The sequence below is a fragment of the Mangifera indica genome, chromosome 12 (assembly GCF_011075055.1).
Source record: "Mangifera indica cultivar Alphonso chromosome 12, CATAS_Mindica_2.1, whole genome shotgun sequence".
In the NCBI taxonomy this organism is placed as follows: Eukaryota; Viridiplantae; Streptophyta; class Magnoliopsida; order Sapindales; family Anacardiaceae; genus Mangifera; species Mangifera indica.
In genome coordinates, this window is record NC_058148.1 from 4,650,854 (window position 1) to 4,670,646 (window position 19,793).

The window sequence follows — 19,793 nt, forward strand, 5'->3', positions numbered from 1 at the left end:
GTTCTCTAAAATCCATATAACAGAGTGACAGATAAATCCTCACCCTCACCCACAAGCGGTGTGAACAAAGAAGAGTTAAACTGCAGGGAAAGGATATACGGACAAATAAATCAAATTTTATAGTTAAAGGTTTGACAAACACAATCTCTCACCATATCATGCCATTATTAATCCATGCTATCTAATTGTTTTTTCAGATATAAAATCCCAGTAAAAAATTTACAAATCATGAATGTCCCATCTTATACAGTGAACAAAAAATAAACAGTAAAAGAAAACAGACCTTGCTGCTCTTCCACTTGAAGTAAAGCAGATAATTGTAGAGGCCTTAACCTTGATGGTTGCATGTACCTATATAAAGACTAGAATAAAAAACTTTAATTCCAAAGTTTTCTTCAGTCAAATAAACATGTCTGTGAGGTTAAAATGCATGGTGGTACAATCACAAATGTAGAGAAGGAAAGACTGATTTAGGAGAAGAACAAAACAGAACGTGAAAACAAGTACTGCAGGGGAAGCAATGGATTCCAAATGAGTCATTGGTTCTCCGACATTTGACAGTTCTCTTTAAATACGGGTCATGGTTAAATACCTTCTCTGCCTGCGGACAACAATTTTATTAGATTATCACATTATATAAGAAAACACAGGAAAAAATGTTAAAAAGAACACAAGAATTTGTCTCATTCGTTGATTGGCAAATTTGCTTCATTACTTGTCAAATGCCCAAGTTAAAAACAAAGAGAGAACACTTCTTCCCTTTTAGTAGAATTTCAATACTTGCCATATAGTCAGAAGTGGAATATATGTGCTTAGTATGAACACTAGCCCATACCAACCAAAAATCTTCAACAGAATGAAGCCAAAATATACAAGCATTACAAAAATTAAAAGAAAGAGCATCCAAAGAGAGGAATGAAAAAAATAAAATCCTTAAAGGCCATACTAACTAAATCTGTGCAAAGCCATGTAAAAAGTTGACACTGAAAATCTTACCCATGGAATAAAAGAAAGCAGTTGCTTAAATTGTTGTTCTTGTCTGACAACAAAGACAGAGAAAAAAAAGAAGTATCCCCACTATGATACAAGAATATGGACAAACTTTTAGTTTTCAAAACTAAGCAAAACTTACCTTAGCACAAATTTTTCCAACAATAGAAACTGTCTCAACAGGGTATAATCCTCGCAGGGTCTCCACTCCATGAAGAATCGCATCACTCCTTGATCCCAAAAAAAAAAAGATAACAGTACTAATAAAATATAATTACTAAAACTAAAATTCTAGTTCAGTGTATACTACAATTTATAGAATTTCAACAATGACTTGGTGGTTAAAACTGGAAGAAATACAATAATACAAAATGCCATGGATCACATAGCATCCATTTTCTCACATCGAAACATTATGAATTACCATCAACAACGACATATGATTTCCACAAAAAATAAAAACACATTCAATATTGAACTAGACATGTAAAAGTTACCATCCAATACAACATTAGTAACATCAGTTGCTTCAGCACGAGTAGGTCTCAAGTTATCAGTTATGTTGTCAACAACACAAGTAATCACCGCAAACTTTCCAGCCATGTTGAACTGGTAAACAATAACCTTCTGAAATAGAAACACATGGAAATTCAAAATGTATTATTACTAGAAGAATCTTGATTAGTTTCATACATCTTTGGCCATAGGTGAATGCATTGACAATTACATGCATAACACACGCACAAACTCTTATAAGTAAAATGGGATGATAGAATAATGTGTATTCCAATTTCTGTGGTTATCATTATTAGCTTGACTGGCATCATAGAGAAAACCCCTTCTAATGAAAGTAACTCTTAGGCCTCTTATCACGAAGGTGTACAACAAGAAACGTAAGGGCAAAAACAAGGGAGTATTAGCTTGTGGTGAGGTGGAAAAATCTGTTACTGTAGCAAAAGGGTGGGACACATGAGAACCAAAGGAGAATTGGTGAAGCATGGAAATGGGACAACAATATAAAAAAGGCATGAAAGAGAAAGGAAAGCAAAAGAAGATAGCAAGAAATTGGAGGGGAGGATAAGGCGGGAGGAGCTGGCACCTCTAGTTACCAGCACTATTCTCTTCTTCAACTAATTTTCTGCTTGTTTGGTTGAATATACAAATTGGATTGTAAGCAAAGAAACTTGGGTTGAACCGATTTCAGAGGCATTATGTTGCTTGTGTGTAACTATTGGAGTGCGTTGCAAGAATGCCTTATTAGCTGCATTATGTAGACATGGGCTGCTAATTTGTGATGAAGAATGAGATATGCATAGGAAGTGGCCAAACTGAATATGTCATGTTTAACCAAATTTTTAGGAAGTTAGCAGTGTGTTAGTGGTCTTTTGTTTATGGCTTGATAATAGGAAGAATAGGAAGATCATGCCTTTTGTTTATGGCTTGATAATAGGAAGATCATACCTTGTAATTAGCAATCTTTTTTGTATTTAAGGAAGATGCATTGAAAGAAAAAAAATAACATTATTCCTTCTTAAGAGTTTATTTTTTATGCTTTATCTCTGTAAAAACCAACAAAATTAGTATCAGAGCCAAGCTTCCTGAGGGATTTGTGAGTTAAGTTAATTTAAAAAAAATACAAACAAAAACCCTCTACACAAAATCACAAACCAAAACATAAACACTAAACCAAAGTCACGACAATGGAAACAGATACAACATTCTCATCTATCACACCACTAATGTTTGATGGTAGTAATTATCAAGCCAAGGCTATCAGAATGGTTGTTCATTTGGATGCTTTTGATTTATGGGAAGCAGTGGATGATGACTACAAAGTTCCTGCATTACCTGCTAATCCAACAGTAGGTACTAAATTTCAGAGGACAAAGAACATGTAGGTACTAAATTTGATTAGTGAATTCGAGATACTAAGAATGAAAGAGTCAGAATCCATCAAAGATTACTCTAACAAGTTGTTTAGTATTGTAAACAAGTTGAGACTACTTGGTAAGGATTTTTCTATTGAAAGAAATGTACAAAAAATTTTGGTTACATTACCTGAGAAATATAAAGCTAAAATCTCTTTTTTAGAAGATTCAAAGGATCTATCAAGCATTTGCTTGGTAGAGTTGGTGAATGCATTGCAGGCATAAGAGTGAAAAAGGTTGAAAAAACAGTAGAATTCTATAGTGGGTGCTTTTCAAGCAAAGGCGCAAAAATCAGGAAGAGGCAAAGAAAGGAGGAACAATAGGAAGCGGAACATCAAAAAGTCAAGCAACAACAAAAGCAAGGATGAAACTTATCCACTTTGTCCACATTGCAAGAAGACCAATCATCTACAGAACAAGTGTTAGTGCAGGCTAGATATTCAATGTAGAAAATATGGTCAAACTGGGCACATAGAGAAGATTTGCAAGTCACAAAAGCATGCAAAGGAAGCAAACGTTGTTATTGAATAACATCAACAGGAGTAATTATTTGTTGCATCATGTTCTGCAACAAACAATAATTCTAAGAAATCTTGGTTTATTGATAGTGGTTGTATAAATAATATGACAAATGATCAGGAGTTTTTTGAAGAACTTGATAAAACTGAAATTTCCAAAATTAAGGTTGGAAATGGTGAATTTATCGCAGTTAAGGGCAAAGGAACAATGGCTATAAAAAGCCTAACAATATTGAAATACATTGTTGATGTTTTTATATGTGTCTAACATTGATCAAAACATACTTAGTGTTGGACAACTGCTTGAGAAGGCTTCAAATTATTATTTGAAGGCAAATGGTGCAAGATCAAAGATGTTGAAGGCAAAGACACATTTATTATAAAAATGAGAGGAAAAAGCTTTACTCTGAATCTAATGGAAAAGGGGTAAATAGTCTTTCAATGTAACATAAGCAATACAGAATTATAGCATAGAAGGCTTAGGCATTCCATCATGTTGGACTTCTTTATATGCAAAAACATGATCTAGTGAAAAGAGTACTACTGTGGAAAAGAGGGTGGTACATTGTGTGGCTTGTCAGTATAGTAAACAAGTCAAAAAGTCTTTTACCTCAAACTGCATGGAAAGTAGCATATAAGCTTTAATTGGTTCAGATAGATATTGAAAGACCTCAAAAAATATCATCCTTAAATGGAAGTAAGTACTATATTGTATTTATTTAAGATTATACTAGATTTTGTTGGATTTATTTTCTTAAATTCAAATCTAAGTTTACTAGTGTATTTTGGAAATTTAAAGAATTGGTGGAGAATCAAAGTGGTTGCAGAATATAGGTAATAAAGTCAAATAATGGGAGGGATTACACTTCTGATAGGTTTAACAAATTTTGTGAAGAAGCTCATATTAAGCACTAACTTACGACACCCTATACTTCACAATAACAAGAACTAATTGAAAGAAAAAAAAAAAAACTATAACAGAGATGACAAGGTGCATGTTGTATAAAAAGAGTTGCCAAAGAAATTGTCGACAAAAGTTGCAAACACAATAGCCTTTCTACTGAACAGATTACACCAAGGTTTTGTAGAAGATAACCTCATTTGAAGCATGGTTTAGTTATAAACTAGACTTGCAACATCTAAGAACCTTTGGTTACCTATGTTTTTCTTATATGCCACAAGTAAAAAGAGACAAACTAGATAAGAAGGTGGAACTATAAGTCTTTATTGGATTTAACAACTCATCTAAAGCTTATAGAATTTTCTAATCACAAAATGGAAAAATTCTTGTGATCAGAGATGTTCAGTTCATGAAGGATAGAGAATGAAATTGGAAAAAGTTAGAAAAGAAGCAACACTCAAAATCTTAGCAAAATCATGAGGATGACATAAATGATATACCTGTCAAAGGTACAAAACCATTGTCTAATATTTATGAAAGGTGTAACATTGTTATTTTTGAGCTTGTAAAGTTTAGAGAGGTAAAAAAGGATGACAAGTAGATTAAAATAATGAAAGAAGAGATCAAAATGAATGAAAAAAAATAACACTTTGGAACTAGTGGACAAACCTCTACACAAAAAACGTATAGGTGTCAAATGGGTTTATAAAAGCAAACTTAATGCAAATGGTTTTATAAACAAATACAAAGCTAGATTAGTTATGAAAAGGTATGCTCAAGTGTTTGGAGTAGATTTCATTGAAACTTTTGCTCTAATAGCATGACTTGATACAATTAAAATGCTACTTACCTTATCAACACAGAAAGGATGGAAGTTTTGCCTGTTGGATGTAAAATCCATGTTTATAAATGGTTATTTATAAGAAGAGATCTTTGTGAAGCAACTAGAAGGTTTCCAAGTCAAGGGACAAGAGGAAAAGGTCTACTTGTTAAATAAGGCCTTGTATGGCCTTAAATAGGCTCACAAGGCTTAGTATAATAGGACTAAAAAACACCTACTAGGTCTTAGCTTTATTAAAAGCCTAAGTGAAACTACATTGTATGTAAAAGAAACTAATGATAATTTGATCATAGTTTATATTTATGTTGATAAAATGCTTGTAATAGAAAGTGATGAGGAGCTAATAAAGAAGTCGAAGGCCAAAATGATCAAAGTATTTAAGATGAAAGACCTTGGCTTGATGTCTTACTTTTGGGAATAGAGGTGAAACAAAATCAGGATGGAGTCTTCAAATGCCAAAAGAAACTATGTAAGGGAAATAATTTTCTTGCACCTAAATTAACACTAAAATTCTTGTTCATTAACTACTACCACTCTAGTGCCTTCTACAAGTTTAAAAGGACACCGTAACTTGCTAGTTGTCTGCTTACTCAAAAAGTTATGAGTACTTCCTAAGTCCACCAAATATAAAGAGTATAATACCTACAAATTCCTCTAAGGGTATTTTGGTATTTCGAGCTTTACTAGTGATTACTTATTATTTGTGAAATTAGGCTTGCACAACCATTTGGGAAGGCCATAGGCTCGTGTGTCAAGTAGCAAAGGCAAAATAATCTTTTCTTGTAAGAAGAGTGAAATTGACTAAGTATGGATGACATGTGTGCCTATATGTCATGCCTGTGCATGGTCAGCAGGTGAGGATTTAAAACATGTCATTAATTGATAATGACATACACGTCTATTTATCATGTATTTCAATTAAAAATAAAAAGGTTTTAGATGCATTTGGTTGGAATTCTTTTGTCATCTTAGTGGTTGGATTATCGAAGGTTAGAGGTGGCTATAATACGTTATAGGTTATAGTTGAATGATTGATCAAGTTGACACATTTCATAGTAGTCAGAGACACTATAAGTATAGACCAACTAAGTTAAATTTATGTGGGAGAGATTGTCAGACTTCATAGAGTACTTAGGACAATAATATCAAATCAAGAAACCAAATTTGTCTCAACATTTTGGTAGAATATGTAGAAATCCTTGGCTACGAGATTGGTATTCAACATAACATAGCATCCTTAGACCAATAGTGTTAGAAGATGCCCTAAAAACCAATCGCTTTAATTGGTTTTAAAGGTTGTATATCTTGCATATACATTATTAATAAAAGAAGAGTTTTGTCATACTTCACATATTTTTTACGTCACTTTTATATCTATGTTGTAGTTGTATATTACATCCATATTAACTACATGCATACGACATATGAAAAGTCCCAATGAGTTTTAATAAACGTCATCAAATTGTTCCCTGCATAGGCAATCTATTTGGACAATAGTATTGCATAGTGGGTGTATGCTATATCACCACAGTATATCAATAGATGATATTAGACATGGTGGATATACACATGGGTAAACAATGGAACCATTTGATGGTTAGAGAACTGATCAAAGGTTATTATACTATATTGTTTATCGAATGTGACCGCTGAACGATGATCACATGGGCATTAATATGTAGTCAATGATACATCGTAAATCATACTAGTGTATAGATTCTTTGACTTGAGATATCACAGTTGTGCTTTGTTCCAGAATATATGGTTTATACGATGTATACCACGAAGCTAATCATGTCTCGTTCAGAAGTCGTTTTGATCATATATTGCTTGAGTAAGAGGACAAGTGATGATCATATAGGGATCCGTCAGCTCGACTGCTCCCGAGTTCCTATACAAATATCGAGAAATATAAAAATCTAAGACACTAGCCAGTGTAAATAAAGGACCACATAAAAAGAGTTTCGATACGGCACGTTATGATGTATGACTTGATATTCGAAAAAATTAAATATTGGATTTTAACATTCCATGAATCCAAGTTTAATCGGGATTTAATGATGGAAAGATTGGACTACGTGGTAAGTGTGAGTAAGAAAGGTTCATTTGACATTATGTGAAGCTTGTACTTCATTGTGATGTAGGGGTCATGGGACATTTTTAGATGACACCACATGATCAATGGGAGCTTCATTTTGTAGCATAAAACAAAATATATTAGTTAACGACAATTTTGAGTTATACAATGATATAATAAAATATATCATCTGATATGGGGCCCACAGCTACACCACTATAAACCTTGAAGATCACACCCATATTTCAAGGAAGAAAATGGTGTTATGAAGCTGAAAATATTTATCCATGGTTGGCTAGCACTTTCTGAGGATAAAAAATTGTGCTTTTCGAATAAGATTCAGAAAATGGGCAAAATTATCATTTTACACATTTTAAATTGTTTAGAAAGTTAGAATGAACAATTTTGGACACAAATTATTCAGTATGTGTCAAATTCTAATTTTTCTTAATTATCAACCAATGAGAATTGAACACATGTTTTAACTTAATAAATATCAAGTTTTAGTTTAATAAAAGAGAGAAAAATATAGAAAAAATATTACATTTTCTCTTCTTCTTCTTCTTTTGTCGGGAAAAGCACCATTTTTCTTCCTTGAAGGGTGCAAGTCAAGAGATCACTTATTTTAGTGATTCAAGCTTCCAAACTTCAAGTCAACTTACAAGGTACAAGATAGTTTACATATTTCTATGTTTTATTTCTTGAAACAACATATAAATTTTATATTACCATTGTTACATATGATGTGAATATGATCTAAAAATTCTAATTTTCTCGTCAAAATCCTTTAAATAAATAGATTGAGAGAGTCAATCATATGATCAAGAACATGTTAAGGGTTTATTGCCTGGATAGATAAGTAGGTTGGATGGATGTGTTATCTTTGATGAAGTTTGCTTATAATAATATTTGTTAGGTAACCATTAAGATGACTCCTTATAAGGTTTTGTATGGCGGGAGATGTAGATAACTGTTGCCCTAGGATAAGATAAAAGAGAGAGATGTCTTAATTCAATCTTTAGGAACCAAGAAGACCCAGAGGATGATTAAAGAGAAGATAAAGCAAGCCCAAGATCATCAAAAACTTTACATAGATTAGAAAAAACGTGATCTTGAGTTTCATATAGATAATAAGATGTTTGTCAAAGTAGCCTCCTATAGGCATGTTATGAGATTTGACAGGAAAGGCAAGTTAGCACCGATTTGTAGGATTTTTTGAGGTACTAAAACATCTAAGTAAGGTTGTCTACTAGTTTGCGCTGCTTGTAAGCATGGATCGCATTTATAACATGTTTCATGTATCGTTGTTATGCAAGTATGTCAATGACCACACCCATATGCTTAGTGTTGGGGATGTCGAGCTAAATGATAATTTGGTATACAAGAAGCGTCCAATTTAGATATTAGACTAGTTAGTTAAAGAGCCTAAATGTAAGCAGATTCCCAAGGAAAGGTTTTTTAGAGGAATCACTAAGTTGAGGAAGCCATATAAAAGGCTGAGCAAGTAGAGGTTCCTATATCTATTTGAATAAATTTTGAGGATAAAATTCATATTATAAGTGGAGGATTGTAGCACCTACAATCCTTATAAACTTAGTCATCCTTATAGATATTATAAGGGTATTTCAGTTTTAGTTTTAAAATACAATGTTTAATGATTTTTCAAGGGTACATGCTCGTATATGAAGACATACATGGTCATGTATGGTCAACAAAAGGTCAATTAGTGGATCAGATTGTGATCATAAAAAAACAGAAAGTTGTTTTAGTTATGTAATTAGACACACGATCGTGTATGGTTTATACACACCTGTATATCACGTCTTAGAGATAAAATAAAAATATAATAACCTTAATACTTTTTCATTATCTTGTCATAAAAAGCAGAAAGTGTGAAAAAGAGATAAGGGGTATTTTCGTCATCTATAGGGTCACTAGAATCCAAGTAAGTAAAATGGTTACCCTTATTTGATCATGTGATCTTCATATTGTTTCTATTATATACATGATCTAAAGATGTTTAAATAGAGTAGTAATAATCTTGTTGATCGAATTGATAATGATATACGAACATGGAGTTCTATGCATGCCTAACCTCTTGATTGTATGAATGTTTAAGTTTTGATTTGATTGATGCCTAAAAGCCATATATGTGTACTTTGATTTGATTAATGCCTAAAAGCCATGTATGTGTACTTTGATTTGATTAATGCCTAAAAGCCATGTATTGTATGAATATATGTTTAAGGTATGTAGAGACTTTTGTGTATGCCTTACAAGAAGTAATTTTATCGGATTTGCGATAAAAAAAGAATAGAAACCTAATACACGATTTTCAGATCATAACAAATAGTTATGTGATCCCATACATGCCCTGTGTGTCATGTCAGAAAATTTGAAAGATCAAAGATCTTACGCTTATTCTGATGAAAGATATGTAAGATCGTATGGTATGGGACACACCCCTATGTATGACTTTATAAAAATGGACGACATGTGTCAAAGGACATGTGGCTCATACACGTAGATCTAAGTGCATAAGAGTATGTTTAAGACACCTTCTCGTATGCACCTACTTTATACATGACCATGTGTTAAATGTCATACGCTCGTATATATGGTTCAAGAGACATATAGGCATAGGTTGAGAAACACACAATCATGTGCCCCTACACTAAAAAGAAAGATAATTATACCCCTAGGCTTTGCCTATAAGAGGGGAAAGTTATATAGAAAGAATAATAAGCTAATAGAGTGTAAAGAATTCAAGAAAGACATAGATAAGGTACCTAACTATGTAGATAATGGTACAAACTCATATCAAGTCAAATTCAAATTAAAAGTCAACAACCTTAAGACTAGTGTCACATAACTAGATGGTCACCAACTATGTATGTAAATAACTATAATTGTGGAAGCAATAGAGTTGGATACCCATGAAATACATCATGCACTTGGTGCCAAGGTGCATAGCCGCCTAGTTTAGTTTAAATGTGTATAGTAAGAATATGCCTTTTAGATATTTCTTACGTGAATATTATTGTTTTTAGTAATTTCATATATGTTGGATCATATGAGTATTAACTAATAAAGTGTTTCTATTGCATCACATTTTTGCACATTTTATAATTATGGTCATGCATTAAAGTTTTTAAATAACTCAGTCATGCACATCTCTTTTGGTATATTCTCATCAAGGGTATATATTTGAAAAGGGTATACCTTTATGAGATGGGTTATCACCGATGGACAATGGCATTTTCCTTGGTCATAGTTATATTATAATGACTACCAATATAATCGAGTCATTCAATGCACTTGTCAAACACACTCGGGCTTTACCCATTACAACACTTGCTGATTTCATAAGGGATATATTGTAGTAATGGTTCTACGAAAAAAGAAATCATGCAAATAAGTACATTTTTAATAATATAACATGTTATCGATGTGTTTGTGTATACTTATACTTTATTATTGCTTACCGTATGCATTAATATTTATATTAATTATAGATGTTTGCACCAACTCAATAACACCTTGGACAAAGGAGAAAATTGCCAAACGTGTGCAAAATTCTTTGAACTTGGAAGTGCATCCTATTACATCTCAATAATATGAGGTTTTGGGTAATGACCAATGTAACGATGTGATGGGCCTTAAGGAGCGGACATGTACATATCAAAAATTTCAACTATCATAGATTTCTTCTAAGCATGTCATCACCATAACAAGATATATAAAACTCCTCATTTGTGTTCAATGAGTGCATCCTTATTATAGCAACGTATTTTACCATGTAGTTTATATGGATGTTGTCAATAGAGGATCAATCAGAATGGATGCATGTAGAGGAAACATGTGTTATCCATCCATCATTCATCAATTGTTATTGTGTCGCTCATCCAGCCAATAATAACAAATGTCCTTCGTAAGGTAAAGTTATTGAACAATAAATTTGTAGTCAATGTAAACCTGGGTACACGAGACTAAATTGTAAGAGGCTTGTTTGACACCTAGCTTCGTACTATCAGGTTTTGCAACAAGAGACAAAGTCGGAGATAATGACACAAAAATTGGTTTTCTAGTTTAAGGTATAAAATTTGTGATTGTACTTGTTATATACGCTTATGTTGACTTCATACATCTATTTTGTTGTTTACTTGCTTAATCGGTTATAGTAACTATATATAACCAAATATAACATATACATGGACAAATGCATATAACAACATACACAAACATATATAGATACTAACACATATAACATATAAATGAATTCATAAACATATATATAGATACAAGGCATATAACATATAAGTCAATCAATGTCTATAAAAATAATTGCATTACTAAGTGCATACGTAAGCATATTGAGTCCTTGCTCTGGAAGGATAAAGGTCAGTCAAGCGCTAGACACTCAATGTAGCATAACATGAACACACTGCAATTACTTAATAGTAGTGCTTGTTGTAGTATATCCATCACCCTATGCAATTTAAATGGATCGTCTTATGGTGTACGTCTTACATAAGACCAAAATAAGGTTGTTACTGGCAAACCCTAACATCTTCCTACTAAATGTCTCCAAGTTAATAGTGAAGCTCTATAACTAGTCATAAACTATGATTTTTCACTTTTTAAAATCCCCAACACTTGCCACCCAATGCATATTGTTGAATTTTATTAGGATAAAAATCTACACACATTGACAAAATATATTTAAGATACCTTACTTGAATGGTAATTAATTAATCCTTGAATAGTAATTGATTATTGAATTCATACCTTATTCACCGCACCTTGAGGTTTCAAATGTAAGTAGGGTTATAATCTGTATCAACCAATCTTGCAAAAAGTGTGGGGAACTTGTCATTATTTTAATTCTTTATAACACCCATAGGGAAGCCCAAAGACATTTCAATCTTTTTCCTAGTTTTAAATTCGATAATTTTTTTAGATTTCAGTAATATATACCAGTGTATAGAGATATACATGACCATGCATAGTCAGCAGAAAGTTAATGAGTGGATCAGATCATGATCATGGAAAAACAAGTAGTTGTCTTAGTTATACAATTAGACACACATTTGTGTATTATGTAATAGAGATAAAAATAAAACACGATCAACCCTAACTTACACATATTTTTATACTTCCTTATCACTGAAAAAATGAGAGAGTGTTAGAGAGGATTCTGTGGGCGTCGAATAAGTTGTCGTCGATTATCAAAATCACTATAGTCATGCTAATGAGACGCTTTCATCGGAATCCAAGTAAGTGGAATGGCTTTCTTTGTTGGACATGATCTTTACAAAGTCATTTTTTGTTAAATACATAATCTAAGTTGATTTAAATGTGATTATGAATAGAACAAGTTATAAACATGCTTAGTTTCTAAATTATATGATGAATATATGTTTTGGCTTGTCAGATCTTTGTTTTTAGATTTGAAGCCATGAGATTTTGTTTATATATGTTACAGTTAAAAAATAGTGAAAATAATATGTCTAGGATGCTCAGAGACTATTGGGTGTATCATTTGTGTGTGTATCACCAGGATCGCAATAAAAAAGGCATGAAAACCTTAGGTTACTATTTCAGATTATGACACATGACCATGTATGGCCTCATATAGGCTCATAAGTCATTCCAGAATTTTAAAAACCTAAAGATTCTATGTTTATTCTGAGAGAAGAAATGCATGACCATGTGGTATAAGACACACGCTCGTGTATAGCTTTCCAAAAGTGGATGATATGTGTTAGAAGACACATGGTTCATACATATGGCTTCAAGTACATGAGAGTGTGTCCAAGTTAACTCCCCATGCGTATCTACTTTATAGATGAACATGTAAGGAATTTCACATGCTTGTGTATATGGTTTAGGAGGCACACAGGCATGGGGTAAGAAACACATGACTGTGTACCCTTTGATAAAGTGAAAAGATAATTATACCCTAAAGCTATATGTATAGGAGAAGAGAGTTATATAGGAAGAATAATAAGCTAATAGAGGATAGAGAATTCAAGAAAGGCATAGATAAAGTACTCATCTATATGGACAATAACACAAACTCAGATTGAGTTGAATGTAAATTGAAAAGTCATAACTAGATAGTCACCAGCTATGTACATAATTGATGATATTTGTGAGAGCAATAGGGCTAGATACCCTTAAGATGCATCATGTACGTGGTACCGAGGCACATAGCTACCCAGTTCAGTTCAGGTATGCATAGTAAGGATGTTGCTTTCAGATATTGCTCACATGATTAATGAGATGTACTACATATGTACCGAAGGTAAAAACAATCTTTGAATAGTTATATCGATCTTTCATCCACATGACATACTTATGAGGGATGTGTCCAACAAAACAAGTCTGAACTGTCGTCCAGTTCTGACAAACATTCGCAGTATCATTATGCTTTCGTTGATGTAATAATCCCAAAAACAAATTTACATGTTGTAAAAACAGAAAATATAATGTTATCACGCACTTGAATGATCTTTTATACTAAAAACAAAATTCATTGACCAAGTGAACTCACCTCTTCAGACAACCATCCAAATGTATCCATGTGTATATCCCAAAAGATAATTTTTGGTACTCTTCCCTATGTCGTACATATGAAATTTCTCGAAAAGATTTGGTTCTACATACCATTTCTTGAAAATTTTCTCATGCTTGATCTTTGATAATTGCACAATCAATCTCGACCATTGGATTTGTGGTTTCAATGGATTTGTGTATGGGCTACGATGAGCAGTCTTTTCTTAACAATTCTACCATGAACTATGTGGAAATACTACACCAAAATAAATAATATGTTATTTAAAATCACATTAACTCGAGAGATTTTCATAAACTTTTTATTACCTTTATAAGGTAGGAGTTATGGTTAGAGAATCCGTAAATGAAGTTAGGCCAACTATATTAACTTTCGAGACCGACTATAGTTAAATACATAAGTTCAGTAAATGAATAATATATGTTTTAATCGTACTTTATTAAATTTTTTGAAAATTTTTCAACCTGAATGAGGTATCCTTGTACAAGGAGTTCAACCACATTATTAGTGACCTTGTCATCTTGAGACGTAATATCAATTACTTGTTTTCCCTTGCTTGATATGTTGAGATAGACCAAATGGAGATCCTATTGTAACAACAAATCAAGGGTAAATGACAATTAATATTAACAAAAGTAATAATTTACAGTGGTTAATCCAACAGTTTACCTCAATCTCCATACAAGGTGATAATGGGGCATCTTCATGGGGTGATCTATCATCATCAACGATATCTTGTGACAATATTAACATTTCATATTAGTAAATCTAACTGTTTAATAGAAATTATAAAGTATACAGTTAACAATGTATATACCACTAATGTCGAAATAGATGTCATAATGGGATTCCCTCTCAACGTGGCCTCTTCAACACTAGGATACTATCACAATGTCAATAGTAACGAGTTAACAAGGAATCGATAATCGAATGTATAAATGAGATATAATATTAACAATCAATGTTATACTTATCCGAATCATCACAAAAGGTATCGACAGGGAAATTGTGTGGAGTGATCCATTATCGCTAACATCCTATAACGGTATTAACAATTTATATTGGTTAATCAAATAGTTAAATTTATTGAGAACTAGAGGTGTATAGTTGATAGTTTACGTACATTTACTTTTAAAGTCGATATCATCACTGGATCCCCCATCGATGCGGCCTTGGAAATGTCTAGTCACTTTCACAATGTTAACAGTAACTAGTTACCAAAGAATCAATAATCGAACGTGTAAATGAGATATAATATTAATAATCAATGTTATACTTATCGGAATCATCATAAAAGGTGTCAACGGGGAAATTACGTGGGGTGATCTATTATCGTCGACATCCTCTAACAGTATTAACATTTTATATTGGTTAATCAAATAGTTACGTATATCGAGATTAGAAGGTGCACAGTTGATAATATACGTACATCTACTTTTGAAGCTGATGTATATATTTATAATCGTATTAAATCAATTTTATTTTAATCATTTTTTTTTTAAATTTATCAATGCCACAATTACTTGAAACACTAGTGGAAATCTTATGATACCATACTATTTAAATTGGTTTTCCTTTTTATTTTTCAAATCAGAATCTATAGAAATTTGAAAGATATTATCACAAATCAAGCGATGTGTCATCTGTCATACCCGTACTCCCCATGGGTATACGTTGAATCCATCAAAATGATCAGCTAATTGTAATATCTTCTGAGAAATTGTTTTCTTCAAATCACTTTTTAATAACCCCATGTAAAGATAAAACAATAGTACTAACTTTATTACATCAGTGTCGTCCTCCCCCCACGACCTCTGCTAGAGAACACAACTTAGATTAACATATATAACTGACTTACACCTATGAAAATATGTTTGGAGGATTCGATCTATGACCTTTGATAGAATATAAATGTCAATATCTACCATATGACTAAATCGAAAGCCTGTCATAATGACAAACTCATATAGACTGAACCTTACATCCACATCATTAACTCAAAACCATAACTTCTCTCTTAAGGTCACCTTATTTACCGCTCTAAGGATGAAGAAGTGTATTAAAACCCCATTAAATCGGCTATTCTTTAAGTCCAAGAAGTATCCGAAACAGACACGTTAAAAAATTTGTAATTGCCTTTCAGTTAATAATTTTTTTATCATAACTCCTACATCTCTATATCCATGTATAGTAACTTGAGCCTTGAAGTTTTTTTCGATAGGAAATCGCATTTCATCCTTGTTTTCATCCTTTTTTCTCTTTTGTCCAGCTCCGTGTATCAAAATTAAATTGCGATTATATTAAATTTATGTTATAAATTACTAAATTTTGAACATAGAGGTCTTATTTAAAAAATAGATATCAAATTCGAATTCTACATGTAAAAAAACCTTAAGATACACAAATTTAAATTTGCCCTTTATATGAAAAAAATAAAAAAAACCCCAAAATTTTGCATAACATGCATGTTGCCCCCTAAAACCAACCACGCGAATTCGTATGGCAAATAACTTTGGAAAAGTGCATTTTGTCCTTTACCACGCGAATTTGCGTGTCAACCGTACTAATTTATGTGGTTAATCTTCACCTCGCGTGTCAATCGCACAAATTCATGTGGTTGACTGTCACCTCGGGTGTCAACCAACTTTTAGAATTTGTATTTTGCCCCACCACATGATTAAAACTTGTATTTTCACCCCCAACCACACAAGTTCATGTGGTCCAAGAAGTTTGAAAAATGCACAAAACCTCCCTGTCTTCAACAAATCTCAACACACGAATTCGTGTGGTCAACACGCTATTTGCATGGTTACTGCCAAATTCGTGTGGTTAGATTTTCACCTTTTAAATTTCATTTTTCAAACGTTATTTTAACAACAATCAACTCTACACCTAATCTAACACAAAAACGCTATGGAAATTTATCAAAATCACAACAAATCAAGCAATTTCATTAAATCTTTCAAATCGGAACCCTAACACTAAACATGCAAATTTCACATCAAATCGAGTAAATCTTGAACTGAAATACATAAAGAGACAACAAAGATTGTTTTGCTAACCTTTTTGTCTGTTTTCGTCATCGGAATCTTTGTGAAAATCGCTTGAAAAAATCAATTGCGTTGATTGCGTGAAAACATGTGTTTGGAATTTTTGTTTTTGTGTGTTGGACGCAAAACACATTGTTTTCTTCGTTTTTGATATAAGGGGCATTTTCGTTTCCAAAGGAATTTAGGGCATTTTAGTTTAAAATTCAATTACAAGGGTAATTTTGTTTTACCCTTTTAACTTTGTGGCAATTTAATTAATTTCCCCATAAAATTACTATCAGGCTGGTTGGATTGTAAGCCGATGCTTCTTGCGGTTTTGCAAGTTAAAATGGCTGTTTTCATCAAGTTTTCTAGTTCACAATCCAATCCGGTTCAATTCGGCTTTGGTCTAAAATTTTATACAGTTTAAATTTTAAATTTAGGAAATTATTAAAAATGGGCAAAAGTAAGGGGGTTTAAGCGAAATTGCCCAAAAAATTCAGATTAAAGCAAAAATGCCCAACATTTGTGAAATGTCTAAACTATCCCTATATATAAACAAGACAAAATTTCTTATTTCCCACTGTGAAACGTCCATTTTTACTGTGCAAATCCAAAGAAAATTTGACTTTTTTTCCCACGGTAAACCGTCGCCCACTGTTGTCCCACTGTGAAGCCGATTTCCGTCGATTTTCTTGCTTTCTGATGAGCGAAAATGGTCAAGAAGGTTAGTATATCTTCCGTAATCTTGTTTGAATCAAGTTATTGTTAATATTATTGAGATTTGAGTGAGATTTTGCGGTTTCAAATATTAGGGTTTCGACTTTGTACAATGCTTAACATGTTTTGATTCTTGGGTGTTTTTGTTGAATTTGTTGAGGGGTTTTATGTTATAGCTTATGTAGATTCGATTTATGTTGAAATTGGAGGCCGAAATGATCGATTTTTGGTTGAAAAAAGCCTCCGAAGCGACCTGTTGTGCGACAATGGGAACACTGTCATGAAGAACACCCACTGTGACAGTGGGTTAGGGGTGTTTAGTGGCTTTTTAAAAACATTAGGGATATGGTGGTATTATTGGTCCACTGTGGGCGTTTTTAAAATTTGTCATGTGTGACAGTGGGTTGGGGTGAAAATTTACTTTTTTGAAACTGTAGGGGCGGTAAAGATTCAAAAATTACTGAGGGGGCAAGGGATAAATATTGGACCTGTTTGTAATAGAAATTCTTTTAGGGGTTAAATTGATATTTTCATATCTAGGGTTTCTTGACGCGTAGTTTTCGAATTTTATATTCGTTTTTTCTGTTTTAAGATTTTTCAATATGGAGTTTTTGAATTTGAGATTAAGTTTTTCGTTTTTTGTGCCTTCTGGACACAATTTACGATATAATGATCTCATATTTTTCAGATCTTTGAAGAATTTTTCGATTGTTTCCATTTTAGGATATTTCAACTTTCTAAATTCGAATTTCAGTTTCATTTTTTCAAATTTTACCTTTTTACGATATATTGACTCGTATTTTTCAAATTTTCGAAGAATTTTTTGATTATTGCCATTCTAGGGTATTTCAACTTTTAAAATTCGAATTTTAGTTCCGTTTTTTTGAATTTCAACGTTTTACATTATATCGACTTGTATTTTTCAGATTTCTGAAAAATTTTTCGATTGTTGTCATTCTAGGGTATTTCAACTTTTAGAATTCGAATTTCAGCTTCGTTTTTTTGAATTTCATCGTTTTACGATATATCGACTCGTATTTTTCAGATTTATGAAGAATTTTTTGATTGTTGCTATTCTAGGGTATTTCAACTTTTAGAATTCAAATTTCAGCTTCGTTTTTTTGAATTTCACCGTTTTACGATATATTGACTTGTATTTTTCAGATTTTCGAAGAATTTTTTGATTGTTGCCATTCTAGGGTATTTCAACTTTTAGAATTCGAATTTCAGTTCCGTTTTTTTGAATTTCACCGTTTCACGATATATGGACTCGTATTTTTTAGATTTCTGAAGAATTTTTTGATTGTTGCCATTCTAGGGTATTTCAATTTTTAGAATTTGAATTTCAGTTCTGTTTTTTTGAATTTCACCGATTTACGATATATCGACTCGTATTTTTTAGATTTCCAGAGAAATTTTCAATTATTGCCATTCTAGGGTATTTCAACTTTTAGAATTTGAATTTCAGTTTCGTTTTTTTGAATTTCACCGTTTTACTATATATCGACTCGTATTTTTCAGATTTCCAAAGAATTTTTTGATTGTCACCATTCTAGAGTATTTAAACTTTTAGAATTTGAATTTCAGTGTCGTTTTTTCGATTGTTAACATTCTATGGTATTTTAACTTATAAAATTATAATTTCAGTTTTGTTTTTTTCTTTTAACTGTTTTACAATCCTGAAATCTTATTTTTAAAATTTTGCGATCACTTTTTTTATTGTTTTGTATTTTTTATCTTTTTATGATTTTTTCATGAAGACATTTGTTTACATATTTGCTATTTATGAATGACTAACGAATTTTGTAAATTTTCATAGGATATTTCTCGCAAAAGAAGACGTGTTGAAAGCGAGCTGTGAATCCCCGATGAGTTTAGACACTTCTGAACAGATCTGATATGTCGTGCACAGCGCACAGCTTTATCTAGGATTACGTCTACACTGACCCCGGAGCAGCTACGACTATTTGAGAGGGCATGTTTCGGATATCTTTTTCGTTTACCCGAGACCAAATTCTCTGGTATATTAGTTAATTCATTCCTACTACGGCAGCTACATCGATTGTTCGAAAATCTGTGGCGTGTTTATGTTACGATTTTTTGAGTGTTTGGCATTGTCACGGAGCTACGATTTTCCCCGAGAGTTGTCTACCTCTATGCGTCGATGTTTAGCGATGCGGTTATATTTTCACTGTATCAAGTAGCTCACGGA

At 32.4% G+C, this 19,793-nt stretch overlaps 1 pseudogene; it reads right to left on the minus strand.

The window, feature by feature from the left end:
• Positions 1–219: 219 nt before the first annotated feature.
• Positions 220–19,793, minus strand: part of LOC123193150 — a 97,180-nt pseudogene continuing 77,606 nt past the window's right edge.